Raw genomic sequence first — 15,766 nt, 5'->3', positions numbered from 1 at the left:
TCTGTGTTAGCATCTAAAAGGCTGCAGAGGTAGCGGAGGGAAAACTGAATGCGGTGCTCGTGGCCACGGTTTCCTTTCATTCTATAAAGAGTGTGCTTGTCAAGCACCATCTGGAAGATGGCATGCAGCCCCTTCTCCGTGACGAATGAAGACACGCAGAGGCAGATTCCAGAACGGCATCGACATCTTTGTTCAGTGATGTCAGACACAAAACGGAGTTGTTTAAAAACTCGCTCTCAAATACAGGCACAAAAGTCACGGTGCAGGAAGGACATATGGAACTTGGACAAGCCAAGAAGGCGAGGTTTTAATCTGAAATTGTAAACAAACATGCTCTGGGAGAGATTTTAAAAACCTTTTTATGGAAAGACAAAACAGGCACAGAAATCCACCCAAATCAAGTGTGGAGCTGGATAAGTTATTGTGAGGTGAGTGAGTTTGTAATCACCCTCTCTGGTCAAGAAATTAAACTTCACCAGCTGCCCCAGAATCTCCTCCATGTGCCTGGACCCAGTGACAATCCCCTTTCTTCTCTTTCAAAGTACTCACTCTCTGGTTTGTAGTAATCACTTCCTTTCATTTCTGTATAGTTTTATCACTCAAGTAGCTATCCTTAGACACTGTAGTTTAGGCTTTTTAAAAAAATTAATTAACTTATTTTTATTTTTTTTGAGACAAGGTCTCGCTCTGTCACCCAGGCTGGAGTGCAGTGGCACAATCATGGCTCATGGCAGCCTCGACTTCCCAGGGCTCAAGTGATCCTCTCACTTCATCCTCCTGAGTAGCTGGGACTACAGGTGCGTCCCACCATGCCAGGCTAATTTTTTTGTATTTTTTATAGAGACAGGGTTTCGTTATGTTGCCCAGAACTCTAGGCTCAAGCGACCTGCCTGCGTCAGCCTCCCAGAGTGCTAGGATTACAGGTGTGAGTCACAGCCCCAGCCCATAGTTTAGTCTTGTCCATTAAAAATTTGTACTATGTCATCAAATCTCTTTAATGTACCGGTTTCCTCTTTCTCTTTCCTTCCTTCCTTCCTTCCTTCCTTCCTTCCTTCCTTCCTTCCTTCCTTCCTTCCTTCCTTCCTTCCTTCCTTCCTTCCCTCCCTTCTCCTCTCCTTCTCTCTCTCTCTCTCCCTCCCTCTCTCCCTCTCTCCTTCTCTTCCTCTCTTTCTCTCTTTCTTTGTTTTTGATACAGAGTCTTGCTCTGTTGCCCAGGCTGGAATACAGTGGCACAATATCTGCTCACTGCAACCCCCGCCTCCCAGGTTCAAGCGATTCTCCCAGGTTCAAGTGATCCCGCCTCCCAGGTTCAAGCAATCCTCAGCCTCCCAGGTAGCTGGGATTACAGGCGCCCACCACCCTCTATCCCTTTCTTTTTCCTACAATTTACCTGTTGAAGTGTCCAGGACATTTGGAGTCTGGAGCTTGCCAAGTATACCCTCTTGGTGCAGTTCAACATGATTACTGTGTCTTCTGAGTTTCCTGAAAATTGGTACCTGGAACCAGACTGAATTGGAGTCTGGCTTGATCCCCATTGCAGGATATAAATGGCTGTTCTTTCATCAGGAGGCATTCATGTCTTGTTTCCACACTTTTTCAATGTTAGCCACTGTTGATCCTCAGTGCCTGTATCTGTTAACTAATTGTGATTTGCAAAATGAAGACATTTTAATTCAATATCTTTTTCTTTTCTTTTTTTCTTTTTTTTTTTTTTTGAGACGGAGTCTTGCTCTGTCACCCAGGCTGGAGTGCAGTGGCACAATCTCGGCTCACTGCAACTCCGCCTCCTGGGTTCACACCATTCTCCTGCCTCAGCCTCCCCAGAAGCTCGGACTACAGGTGCCCGCCACCACAGCTGGCTAATTTTTTTTGTATTTTTAGTAGAGACAGGGTTTCACCATGTTAGCCATGATGGTCTTGATCTCCTGACCTCGTGATCTGCCTGCCTTGGCCTCCCAAAGTGTTGGGATTACAGGTGTGAGCCACCGCACCCAGCACAATACCTTTTTCGATTATTGTTTGCAATATTATTACAAAAAGACACTTTCAGCTGGGCATGGTGGCTCACACATGTAATCCCAGCACTTTGGGAGGCTGAGGCGGGCGGATCACGTGAGGTTAGGAGTTTGAGACCAGCCTGGCCAACATGGTGAAACCCTGTCTCTACTAAAAATACAAAAATTAGCCGGGTGTGGTGGTGTGTGCCTGTAGCCCCAGCTACTCGAGAGACTGAGGCCAGAGGATTGCTTGAACCAGGAGGCAGAGGTTGCAGTGGGCTGAGATCATGTCACCGCTCTCCAGCCTGTGTGACAGAGTGAGATTCTCTCTCAAAAAAAAAAAAAAAGAGAAAAAGAAAAAAGAAAAAAGACACTTCCTCTCATCTACTAACTGGTTTCCCAGTGACACACTTCATATAGAAAGGCAAGATAATAGTTTTCTAATTTGCCAGGTTTTAAGATAATGAGTTGTTTTCCTATCATCCTCTGAGGGCAACCAATGAGTTTCAAAAAATATGATTATAAACTTCTGAATTTAAATATATTTGGTAGGTTTGAATGCATTGCGATGAGTATTCTTATTGGCACTCACAAAATTTTTTTTAATCTTTAGCAAATAAGAACATCTAAAGTGGGCTCTTGAACCCTTTTGTCATCGCTCTAGTGTAACAGTCTTTCACAGCTCTTTTGCAGTCCTGTATGATCCCAAAGTTCAGCTCAGCCATTTCTTTTATTGAGAAATGGTGTAATATTTCAGGATCACAGTCAGGACCCTTGGGATATTCATTGCTACTAGGTTGGTCATTGTTTTTAGATTTTTTTCAGTGGGCAGAGCTACGAAACACACACACACACACACACACACACACACACACACACACACACACAGTTAGCTACACAGATAAATAGCCTATCTCATGAATTCATATTCCCATTTTTAGTTCAAATTCAGGACTACAGAGTTCTGTATGTAACCTATCCTGGGTATGTCTCCAACTCCTTTCCTCTACCTCGAGAATTTGGTTTTCAAGAACACAAGGGATGGCAGAATATCCCATAATACCTCATTTGCTTAATCCTGTATTATGCTAAGTATTCCCCCATGCTAATGCTAATACTACCAGAATCATTTGATTACTGCAAGTAGTTCCCAGTTTTACATATGCTTTCCCCATTCAACTCGTTTTTAAAAATAGCCAAATTACATCTACACTGTCAGAGCATATAACTAGGGCATACTATACTTTCCTTTTTCTTTTCTTTCTTTTTGCTCTGTTGCCCAGGCTGCAATGCAGTGGCATGATCTCGGCTCACTGCAACCTCCCCTTCCCGGGTTCCAGTGATTCTTGTGCCTCAGCCTCCTGAGTAGCTGGGATTACAGGTGTAAACCACCATGCCCAGCTAATTTTTGTATTTTTTGTAGAGACGGGGTTTGGCCATTTTGGCCAGGCTGGTCTCAAACTCCTGACCTAAAGTGATTCACCCACCTCAGCTTCCCAAAGTGCTGGAATTACAAGTGTGAGCCACTGTGCCCAGCCTATACTTTTTTTTTTAACCCTCCATTGGTCTTTTAGAAAATAACACCTTTACAAAATAAAATTCACATACCATAAAATTCACTCTTTTAAAGTGTACAATTCATTGGTTTTTAGTATAGTCACAGAGTTCTGCAACCATCACCACTATCCAATTTTAGAACTTTTTTGTCACCTGAAAAAGAAACCTCTACCCATTAGTAGAGATTCCCATTTCTCCTCCTTCCAGCCCTCACAACCACTAATCTATTTTCCTTCTCTCTGTGGATTTGCCTTTTCTGGGCATTTCATACCAATAGAATCATGGTCTTTTGTGACTGGCTTTTTTCACTTAGCATAATATTTTCAAAATTCATCAGTGTTATAGCATATATCAGTACTTAATTACTTTCTGTGGCTGAAAATATTGTCTAGTTGGGATATCCCACATTTTGCTTGTTCATTCATCTGTTGAGGGATATATAGGTTGTTACCAATTTTGGCTATTATGAATCATAGTGCTGTCAATATTTGTGTATGAGTTTTTGTGTGAAAATACATTTTCAGTTCTCTTGGGTATATACCTATGACTGAAATTGCTGAGTCATATGCTAAATCAACATTTAACATGTTGAGAAATTGCCAGACTGTTTTCCAAAGTGGTTGTGCCATTTTCTATTTCCACTGGCCGTATAAAGATTCCACCTTCTCCATATCCTCACCTGCACTTTCTCTTGTCCATAGTTTTGATTATGATCATCTTTTCGGTGTGTGTGAAGAGGTGTCTCACCATGGTTTTGATTTGCATTTCCCTAACGACTGATGATGTTGAGCATCTCTGCATGTGCTTATTGGCCATTTCTTTTTTTAGAGGGTTTCACACAATTCAACATGATTTGAAAATGATCAGAGAAAAATTTCAGTGAATCAATAATTTTGAAAATGGATGTTCTTCTCTGAAAAATTAGGCATGATGTTGAAACTACTATTTAAGTGTATATAGTGTTATAAAAGTATATAATAAGTGTATGAAAAGATTTCTCAGTTAGCTTCAATTCTTGCTCTCTTATAAAGCACTCATTTTCATGTATTTTTCTGCGGGACATATTAGCTGTCTGATGTAATTAGGTGTATATAAGAGGAATGCAACATAGTTTGTATTCATCTTTAACTTTACATTGAATGGTCAAACAACTAAATCATTCTATCCATCATCTATCTATCTATCTATCTATCTATCTATCTATCTATCTATCTATCTATCCATTCATCAATCTTTGAGTTTACTGTTTATATTTTTCCAGCTCTATTGAGGTATAATTGACAAATAAAATTGTATATATTTAAGACATGCAATGTGATGACTTGATATACATACACATTATAAAACTGTTTCCACGATTAAGTAAATTAATACATCCATCATCTCACATAGTTACCATTCTTTATGTGTGTGAACACAAGATCTGTCTTAGCAAATTTCAAATATAAAATACAGTGTTATTAACAATAATCAGCATGCTGTACATTAGATTCTCAGAACTTACTCATCTTATAAGTGAAAGTTTTTGCCCTTTGACCAACATCTCCTCATTTCCCCCACCCCGAAGTCCCTGGCAGTCACTATTCTACTCTGTTTCTGTGAGTTTAACATTTCTAGATTCCACATGTAAGTGAGATCATACACTGTCCTTCTCTGCCTGGTTTATTTCATTTAGCATAATGTCTTCTGTGTTCATATATGTTGTTGCAAATAAGAGGACTGCCTTCTTTTTTATGGCTGAATAATATTCCATTTCATACACACACACATGTATACACATGCACACACATGCACACATACACCACATTTTAAAAATTCCTTCTTCCATCAATGAACACTTAGGTTGATTCTGTAACTTGACTATTGTGAATAATGCTGCAATGAAGATGAAGTGCAGATATCTCTTCAAGATATAGATTTTGTTTTCTTTAGCAGCCATTTCTTTCCTTTGTTGGAGAAACACCACTTCACATCTTTTGCCCGCTTTTCAATTGGGTTATTTATTTCCTTACTGTTGAGCTGCAACAGTTTATAAATACATATGTTTACTGTTTTTGTAGGATAAATATATGCATTTATTTTCTGATATTAGACCCTTAAGAGATACATGATTTGCAAATATTTTCTCCCTATCTGTGCATTGTCTTTTCATTTTCTTGATAGTGTCTTTTGAAAAAAGGTTTTAATTTTGGTGAAGTCCAATTTATCTATTTTTCTCTTTGGTTGCTTGTGATTTATGTTTCATAGCTAAGAAACCACTTCCCAATCCAGGGTCAAGTACAATGTATACCTATATTTTCTTCAAAGAGTTCCATAGTTTTCGTTCTTACATTAGGCCTCTCATGGATTTTGAGTTAATTGTTGTATATGGTGTGAGGAAAGGGCCCTCATTTAGTCTCAGTTCTAAAAGGAGCAGTATATTAATGCTCACTATCTATACTTATGTCAGTATCTGTCTACTTATTTTGGTTGTTTGAAGCACATTAATACAATTCTTCAGAAAGGGATTATGGAGAACAAGATTCCTTGAATTTTTGCACATTGATAGTAGTTTATCTGCATCCTTTCTTTTTTAAAAAAATATTATTAGTTTTTAAGTTCCAGGGTACATGTATAGGATGTGCAGGTTTGTTACATAGGTAAACGTGTGCCATGGTGGTTTTCTGCACCTATCAACCCATCACCTAGGTATTAAGCCCAGCAAGTATTAGCTCTTTTCCCTAATGCTCTCCCCTCATTGCTCTCCCCTGACATGGCCCAGTAAGTGTTGTTTCCCTCCTGTGTCCATGTGTTCTCATTGCTCAGCTCCCACTTATAAGGAAGAACATGCGTGTTTGGTTTTCTGTTCTTGCATTAGTTTGCTGAGGATAATGGCTTCCAACTTCATCCATGTCCCTGCAAAGAACATTATCTCATTCCTTTTTATGGCTGCATAGTACTCCCTGGTGCATATGTACCACATTTTCTTTAATCTATCTGTGTCCTTTCTACTTGAAATTTAGTTTTACTGGATATAAAATCTTTGAGTAATATTTTCTTTTCTTGATTTTCCTTAAAATGCTTTCACATCATTTTTCTGGCATAATGAATTATTGTCCACTATTTTATTTCCCTCTTAAGGCACCTGGTCTTTTTGCCTTGATCCCCCAAAATATCTTCTTTTTTTTTAGAGCTCAGAAATTTTATTCCAGTATATTTGGTCATGACCATTCTGGTTTGATATTGGCTGGTACAGAGTATCCTCCTTTAACATGAAATTTCCAATCTTTCTAAAAATTCAGGGCTGGGCGTGGTGGTTCACACCTGTAATCCCAGCACTTTGGGAGGCCAAGGCTGGTGGATCACGAGGTCAGGAGTTTGACACCAGCCTGACCAATGTGGTGAAACCCCATCTCTACTAAAAATACAAAAATTAGCCAGGCGTGGTGGCACCTGCCTGTAATCCCAGCTACTCAGTAGGCTGAGGCAGGAGAATCGCTTGAACCCAGGAGGCAGAGGTTGCAGTGAGCCAAGATTGCACCACTGCAGTTCAGCCTGGGTGACAGAGTGAGACTTCATCTCAAAAAAAATTAATAATAAAATAAAATAAATTCAGGATTATTTTCTTGAGTGACAGTTCTTAATATTGGTTTTGTTCCCTTGCTTTGGTTTCCCTTTTCAGAAACTCCTTTCAGCCACATGTTGGATCTTCTTTAACATGCTTCGAATATGCCACTGTCTGAAATCTTTTCTATCTTTTTAATTTTTTTATGATCTTAAAAATTTTCCTCCTTTTTGCTTTTCATTGCTCCTCAGGTTTTTATTTATTGTGTTTATTCACTCTTGTATTGCTTTTTGTTTAGTCTTTATTTCTGAAATTCTTTTTTCCTTTCATTTCTGTTTTATATGTAAGCCCATCCATGATTCATTTTGAATACATTGTTGTATAAAGTGTGAGATTTAAATAGAAGTTGGTTATTTATTTGTTTTTGCTTATAGATGTCCAATTGCTCCAACACCATTTGTTGAAATGGTTATTTTCCTCCTGTATTGAATTGCTTTTGCACCTTTGTCAGAAATCAGTTAGCCAGCCTGGCCAATATGGTGAAACTCCATCGCTACTAAAAATACAAAAAAATTAACCAGGCATGGTGTTGCATGCCTATAATCCCAACTGCTCAGGAGGCTGAAGCACGAGAATCGCTTGAACCCGGGAGGCAGAGGTTGCAGTGAGCTGAGATTGTGCCACTGTACTCCAGCCCGGGCAACAGAGCAAGCCTCCATCTCAAAAAAAAAAAAAAAAAAAAAAAAAATTTTCAGCATATTTTGGGGGTCTATGTCTGGGTTCTCTATTCAGTTACATTGAACCGTGTGTCTATCCTTCTGCCAACACCACAATATATTGATTACTCTATCTCTATAGTAAGCTTTCATATCAAGTAATTACTCCCACTTAATTCTTTTCCCAGATTATTTTAGCTATTCTAGAGCCTGTGCCTTTTTGCATACATTTAAAAATAAATGTACCTATGTCTTAAAAAAAAAAAACACCTTGCTGGGATTTTGATAGGAATTGCAGTAAACCTATCAGGAAATTTGGGGAGAATTTACATCTTTACTATGTTGACTCTTGCAATTCATGAATACATTATGCCACTCCATTTGTTTAGGAGTTTTAAAAAAATTTCATCATTGTGGTGATTAATTTTATGTGCCAACTTTGCTGGGCCACAGTACCCAGATATTTGGCTAAATATTATTTTGGGTATTTCTGTGAAGGTGTTTATGGATGAGATGGAAATTTAACCCAGTGGACTTTGAGTGAAGCAGATTCCCCTCCATAATGTGGGTGGCCCTCAGTCATCTAATCAGTTGATCTATTTTGTGGTTATGTCTTTTATGTCTTTCTGGTATGCTCTCATTGTCTATAGGGATGTTATTGTATTTCTCATTGCCTTTTTGAATATCCTTCTTAAGAATCTAATTATACTTAATCCCTACCAGAAAAGAGTAGAAAAGCGATTTCCACATCCTTTCCAGGTTAGGGGATGATTATAATCAAATCTGAAACCTCCTAGAAAGTTGTTTTTGTTTAGACCCCACATTTGTATCACTGAATGATTTTTGAAATTTCATTACTTGGTCTGTTTATTCTAAAGATATTGAAATAGTGATGTAATTAGAAGACTAAAACTAATAAAGCCATTACAATAATGACTACTGAGTTATAGGCAGAAATTAGCTCATAAGAAATATGAGGTCTGGTGCAAGATTTTATCGATCTTTACATGGCTTAGGGTAATGTCTTCTATATTATTTCACTCAATAGCTATTTATAGAATAGATGGGTTAAAAGGGGAGCATTTTAAATACTTTCTTGGTTTTAAGACATCAATATACAAATATTTACTATAGCTTTTATTCTAATAAGGTGTTATTCTGTGCACTGTGGGAAATTCAAAGAAATACCCATTGCGAAGTCTCTTCTCAAAGTTTTTTTTTTTTTTTTTGATTTAAAAATAATGATTTTTATTATTATTTATTTATTTATTTATTTTATTTATTTATTTATTATTATTATACTTTAAGTTGTAGGGTACATGTGCATAACGTGCAGGTTTGTTACATATGTATACTTGTGCCATGTTGGTGTGCTGCACCCATCAACTCGTCATTTACATCAGGTATATCTCCTAATGCAATCCCTCCCCCCTCCCCCCTCCCCATGAGAGGCCCCGGTGTGTGATGTTCCCCACCCTGTGTCCAAGTGATCTCATTGTTCAGTTCCCACCTATGAGTGAGAACATGCGGTGTTTGGTTTTCTGTTCTTGTGATAGTTTGCTAAGAATGATGGTTTCCAGCTGCATCCATGTCCCTACAAAGGACACGAACTCATCCTTTTTTATGGCTGCATAGTATTCCATGGTGTATATGTGCCACATTTTCTTAATCCAGTCTGTCACTGATGGACATTTGGGTTGATTCCAAGTCTTTGCTATTGTGAATAGTGCCGCAATAAACATACGTGTGCATGTGTCTTTATAGCAGCATGATTTATAATCCTTTGGGTATATACCCAGTAATGGGATGGCTGGGTCATATGGTACATCTAGTTCTAGATCCTTGAGGAATCGCCATACTGTTTTCCATAATGGTTGAACTAGTTTACAATCCCACCAACAGTGTAAAAGTGTTCCTATTTCTCCACATCCTCTCCAGCACCTGTTGTTTCCTGACTTTTGAATGATCGCCATTCTAACTGGTGTGAGATGGTATCTCATTGTGGTTTTGATTTGCATTTCTCTGATGGCCAGTGATGATGAGCATTTTTTCATGTGTCTGTTGGCTGTATGAATGTCTTCTTTTGAGAAATGTCTGTTCATATCCTTTGCCCACTTTTTGATGGGGTTGTTTGTTTTTTTCTTGTAAATTTGTTTGAGTTCTTTGTAGGTTCTGGATATTAGCCCTTTGTCAGATGAGTAGATTGCAAAAATTTTCTCCCATTCTGTAGGTTGCCTGTTCACTCTGATGGTAGTTTCTTTTGCTGTGCAGAAGCTCTTTAGTTTAATGAGATCCCATTTGTCAATTTTGGCTTTTGCTGCCGTTGCTTTTGGTGTTTTAGACATGAAGTCTTTGCCCATGCCTATGTCCTGAATGGTACTACCTAGGTTTTCCTCTAGGATTTTTATGGTATTAGGTCTAACATTTAAGTCTCTAATCCATCTTGAATTAATTTTCGTATAAGGAGTAAGGAAAGGATCCAGTTTCAGCTTTCTACTTATGGCTAGCCAATTTTCCCAGCACCATTTATTAAATAGGGAATCCTTTCCCCATTTCTTGTTTCTCTCAGGTTTGTCAAAGATCAGATGGCTGTAGATGTGTGGTATTATTTCTGAGGACTCTGTTCTGTTCCATTGGTCTATCTCTCTGTTTTGGTACCAGTACCATGCTGTTTTGGTTACTGTAGCCTTGTAGTATAGTTTGAAGTCAGGTAGCGTGATGCCTCCAGCTTTGTTCTTTTGACTTAGGATTGTCTTGGCGATGCGGGCTCTTTTTTGGTTCCATATGAACTTTAAAGCAGTTTTTTCCAATTCTGTGAAGAAACTCATTGGTAGCTTGATGGGGATGGCGTTGAATCTATAAATTACCTTGGGCAGTATGGCCATTTTCACGATATTGATTCTTCCTATCCATGAGCATGGTATGTTCTTCCATTTGTTTGTGTCCTCTTTTATTTCACTGAGCAGTGGTTTGTAGTTCTCCTTGAAGAGGTCCTTTACATCCCTTGTAAGTTAGATTCCTAGGTATTTTATTCTCTTTGAAGCAATTGTGAATGGAAATTCATTCCTGATTTGGCTCTCTGTTTGTCTGTTACTGGTGTATAAGAATGCTTGTGATTTTTGCACATTAATTTTGTATCCTGAGACTTTGCTGAAGTTGCTTATCAGCTTAAGGAGATTTTGGGCTGAGACAATGGGGTTTTCTAAATATACAATCATGTCATCTGCAAACAGGGACAATTTGACTTCTTCTTTTCCTAACTGAATACCCTTGATTTCTTTCTCTTGCCTAATTGCCCTAGCCAGAACTTCCAAGACTATGTTGAATAGGAGTGGTGAGAGAGGGCATCCCTGTCTTGTCCCAGTTTTCAAAGGGAATTTTTCCAGTTTTTGCCCATTCAGTATGATATTGGCTGTGGGTTTGTCATAAATAGCTCTTATTATTTTGAGGTACGTTCCATCAATACCGAATTTATTGAGCGTTTTTAGCATGAAGGGCTGTTGAATTTTGTCAAAAGCCTTTTCTGCATCTATTGAGATAATCATGTGGTTCTTGTCTTTGGTTCTGTTTATATGCTGGATTATGTTTATTGATTTGCGAATGTTGAACCAGCCTTGCATCCCAGGGATGAAGCCCACTTGATCATGGTGGATTAGCTTTTTGATGTGTTGCTGAATCCGGTTTGCCAGTATTTTATTGAGGATTTTTGCATCAATGTTCATCAGGGATATTGGTCTAAAATTCTCTTTTTTTGTTGTGTCTCTGCCACGCTTTGGTATCAGGATGATGTTGGCCTCATAAAATGAGTTAGGGAGGATTCCCTCTTTTTCTATTGATTGGAATAGTTTCAGAAGGAATGGTACCAACTCCTCCTTGTACCTCTGGTAGAATTCAGCTGTGAATCCATCTGGTCCTGGACTTTTTTTGGTTGGTAGGCTATTAATTATTGCCTCAATTTCAGAGCCTGCTATTGGTCTATTCAGGGATTCAACTTCTTCCTGGTTTAGTCTTGGAAGAGTGTAAGTGTCCAGGAAATTATCCATTTCTTCTAGATTTTCCAGTTTATTTGCGTAGAGGTGTTTATAGTATTCTCTGATGGTAGTTTGTATTTCTGTGGGGTCGGTGGTGATATTCCCTTTATCATTTTTAATTGCGTCGATTTGATTCTTCTCTCTTTTCTTCTTTATTAGTCTTGCTAGTGGTCTGTCAATTTTGTTGATCTTTTCAAAAAACCAACTCCTGGATTCATTGATTTTTTTGGAGGGTTTTTTGAGTCTCTATCTCCTTCAGTTCTGCTCTGATCTTAGTTATTTCTTGCCTTCTGCTAGCTTTCGAATGTGTTTGCTCTTGCTTCTCTAGTTCTTTTAATTGCGATGTTAGAGTGTCAATTTTAGATCTTTCCTGCTTTTTCTTGTGGGCATTTAGTGCTATAAATTTCCCTCTACACACTGCTTTAAATGTGTCCCAGAGATTCTGGTATGTTGTATCTTTGTTCTCATTGGTTTCAAAGAACATCTTTATTTCTGCCTTCATTTCATTATGTACCCAGTAGTCATTCAGGAGCAGGTTGTTCAGTTTCCATGTAGTTGAGCGGTTTTGATTGAGTTTCTTAGTCCTGAGTTCTAGTTTGATTGCACTGTGGTCTGAGAGACAGTTTGTTATAATTTCTGTTCTTTTACATTTGCTGAGGAGTGCTTTACTTCCAATTACGTGGTCAATTTTGGAGTAAGTACGATGTGGTGCTGAGAAGAATGTATATTCTGTTGATTTGGGGTGGAGAGTTCTATAGATGTCTATTAGTTCTGCTTGCTGCAGAGATGAGTTCAATTCCTGGATATCCTTGTTAACTTTCTGTCTCGTTGATCTGTCTAATGTTGACAGTGGAGTGTTGAAGTCTCCCATTATTATTGTATGGGAGTCTAAGTCTCTTTGTAAGTCTCTAAGGACTTGCTTTATGAATCTGGGTGCTCCTGTATTGGGTGCATATATATTTAGGATAGTTAGCTGTTCCTGTTGAATTGATCCCTTTACCATTATGTAATGGCCTTCTTTGTCTCTTTTGATCTTTGATGGTTTAAAGTCTGTTTTATCAGAGACTAGTATTGCAACCCCCGCTTTTTTTTGTTCTCCATTTGCTTGGTAAATCTTCCTCCATCCCTTTATTTTGAGCCTATGTATGTCTCTGCATGTGAGATGGGTCTCCTGAATACAGCAGACTGATGGGTCTTGACTCTTTATCCAGTTTGCCAGTCTGTGTCTTTTAATTGGAGCATTTAGTCCATTTACATTTAAGGTTAAGATTGTTATGTGTGAACTTGATCCTGCCATTATGATATTCACTGGTTATTTTGCTCGTTAGTTGATGCAGTTTCTTCCTAGCCTCGATGGTCTTTACATTTTGGCATGTTTTTGCAATGGCTGGTACCGGTTGTTCCTTTCCATGTTTAGTGCTTCCTTCAGGGTCTCTTGTAAGGCAGGCCTAGTGGTGACAAAATCTCTAAGCATTTGCTTATCCGTAAAGGATTTTATTTCTCCTTCACTTATGAAACTTAGTTTGGCTGGATATGAAATTCTGGGTTTAAAATTCTTTTCTTTAAGAATGTTGAATATTGGCCCCCACTCTCTTCTGGCTTGTAGAGTTTCTGCCGAGAGATCTGCTGTTAGTCTGATGGGCTTCCCTTTGTGGGTAACCCGACCTTTCTCTCTGGCTGCCCTTAAGATTTTTTCCTTCATTTCAACTTTGGTGAATCTGGCAATTATGTGTCCTGGAGTTGCTCTTCTCGAGGCGTATCTTTGTGGCGTTCTCTGTATTTCCTGGATTTGAATGTTGGCCTGCCCTACTAGGTTGGGGAAGTTCTCCTGGATGATATCCTGAAGAGTGTTTTCCAACTTGGTTCCATTTTCCCCCTCACTTTCAGGCACCCCAATCAGACGTAGATTTGGTCTTTTTACATAATCCCATACTTCTTGCAGGCTTTGTTCATTTCTTTTTCTTCTTTTTTCTTTTGGTTTCTCTTCTCGCTTCATTTCATTCATTTGATCCTCAATCGCTGATACTCTTTCTTCCAGTTGATCGAGTCAGTTACTGAAGCTTGTGCATTTGTCACGTATTTCTCGTGTCATGGTTTTCATCTCTTTCATTTCGTTTAGGACCTTCTCTGCATTAATTACTCTAGCCATCAATTCTTCCACTTTTTTTTCAAGATTTTTAGTTTCTTTGCGCTGGGTACGTAATTCCTCCTTTAGCTCTGAGAAATTTGATGGACTGAAGCCTTCTTCTCTCATCTCGTCAAAGTCATTCTCCGTCCAGCTTTGATCCGTTGCTGGCGATGAGCTGCGCTCCTTTGCCGGGGGAGATGCGCTCTTATTTTTTGAATTTCCAGCTTTTCTGCCCTGCTTTTTCCCCATCTTTGTGGTTTTATCTGCCTCTGGTCTTTGATGATGGTGATGTACTGATGGGGTTTTGGTGTAGGTGTCCTTCCTGTTTGATAGTTTTCCTTCTAACAGTCAGGACCCTCAGCTGTAGGTCTGCTGGAGATTGCTTGAGGTCCACTCCAGACGCTGTTTGCCTCAGTTGAAAATGCAGAAATCACCGGTCTTCTGTGTCGCTCGCGCTGGGAGTTGGAGACTGGAGCTGTTCCTATTCGGCCATCTTGCTCCGCCCCCCCTCAAAGTTATTATAACATATTTGAGCAAACAGCTTAACCCCTTTTGCCTTCTGCTGACCTAGAAGATGGCTGCCAGATACCAAGCCGCCTTTGCTGAACATCTGTACTCTGTTCTTAGTCTACCAGTGGTGTTAGCTCTCACCCTTCCTCCTATTTTGGTTCAGTCTGGCATTTGAGGTTCTAATTTAACTTAGTCTTCTGGATGCAGACCCTGTGGGCCTAACTTTCGCTTTGGTCTTTTCCAGCATAACCTGTTCTGCTGCCATAGGCCAGGGAAAGCTACCTAATGGGAGCGTGTTCAAATAGAAGTACTGACACAATAATAGAAAAATAACTGGCACTTAGTGTTTGCTATATGTCAGGTGCTGCTTCAAGAACTCTAGATAAATGAAATCATTTAATCCTCATACGAAATTTATAAGATAGGTATTATTACTATCTTCATTAGGAAGTGGAGTTGGGCTTTTTACTAAGGCAGTGTGACACTAACATGTGTGCCCTAACCATTCTGCTGCCCTGACTTTCAGATGTGAGAGAAGACCTAAGGGAGGGATTGAATTTGCAAAGGTGATGAAAGAGGTCATTCTCAGCAGGAGTGACCCATTACTGTCCAGAAGCTTAGAAACCAAAGGCCAGGCTAGGTGTGGTGGCTCACGCCTGTAATCCCGGCACTTTGGGAGGCTGAGGTGGGCGACCGCCTGGCTCAGGAGTTTGAGACCAGCCTGGGCAACGTGGAAAAACCCCCTCTCTGCTAAAAATAAGAAAATTAACTGGACGTGATGGTGGGCGCCTGTAGTCCCAGCTACTCTGGAGGCTGAGGCACGAGAATCACTTGAATACAGGAGGCGCATGTTGCAGCGAGCTGAGATCGCGCCGCTGCACTGCAGCCTGGGGGACAGATCAAGACTCCGTCGAAAAGGGGAGGGGAGGGGAGGGGAGGGGAGGGAAGGGGAGGGGAGGGGAGGGGAGGGGAGGGGAGGGGCCAAAGGCCAGTATTTTGCTGGAGCAGAGGATTAGAGAAACATGTTGGAGAGAGTGAAGAGAGAAGTGGGTATTGCTGAATGGTCCAGGTTACCACTGAACATATAGCTTGCTTGCATGAAAAAAGCCAACATATGCCATAAAAATGACATCTCAGCAATTTGCTGCTGCTGCTCTTGCTGTTGCTATAAACACATGGGGCCAATCACATAACACCAAAAATGAGTGCATCCTAATGCTTATTTCTCTTTGTCTATGGATAAATCTTTCCATTTATCCATAAGCAAAGTGTTTTACTTTTGC

General features: G+C 39.5%; 1 protein-coding gene across 1 annotated transcript in view; it reads left to right on the top strand.

The window, feature by feature from the left end:
* The first annotated feature begins 300 nt into the window (after window positions 1–300).
* ENTREP2 (endosomal transmembrane epsin interactor 2) overlaps window positions 301–15,766 on the top strand; it is a 466,535-nt gene continuing 451,069 nt past the window's right edge. Inside the window, exon 1 of the mRNA XM_071067214.1 lies at window positions 301–428. The gene's annotated coding sequence lies outside the window, so the exon portion shown is untranslated. The remainder of the gene's footprint in view (window positions 429–15,766) is intronic.

Source organism: Macaca nemestrina, chromosome 7 (genome assembly GCF_043159975.1).
Source record: "Macaca nemestrina isolate mMacNem1 chromosome 7, mMacNem.hap1, whole genome shotgun sequence".
Classification (NCBI taxonomy): Eukaryota; Metazoa; Chordata; class Mammalia; order Primates; family Cercopithecidae; genus Macaca; species Macaca nemestrina.
This window is presented reverse-complemented; position numbering and strand designations above follow the sequence as displayed.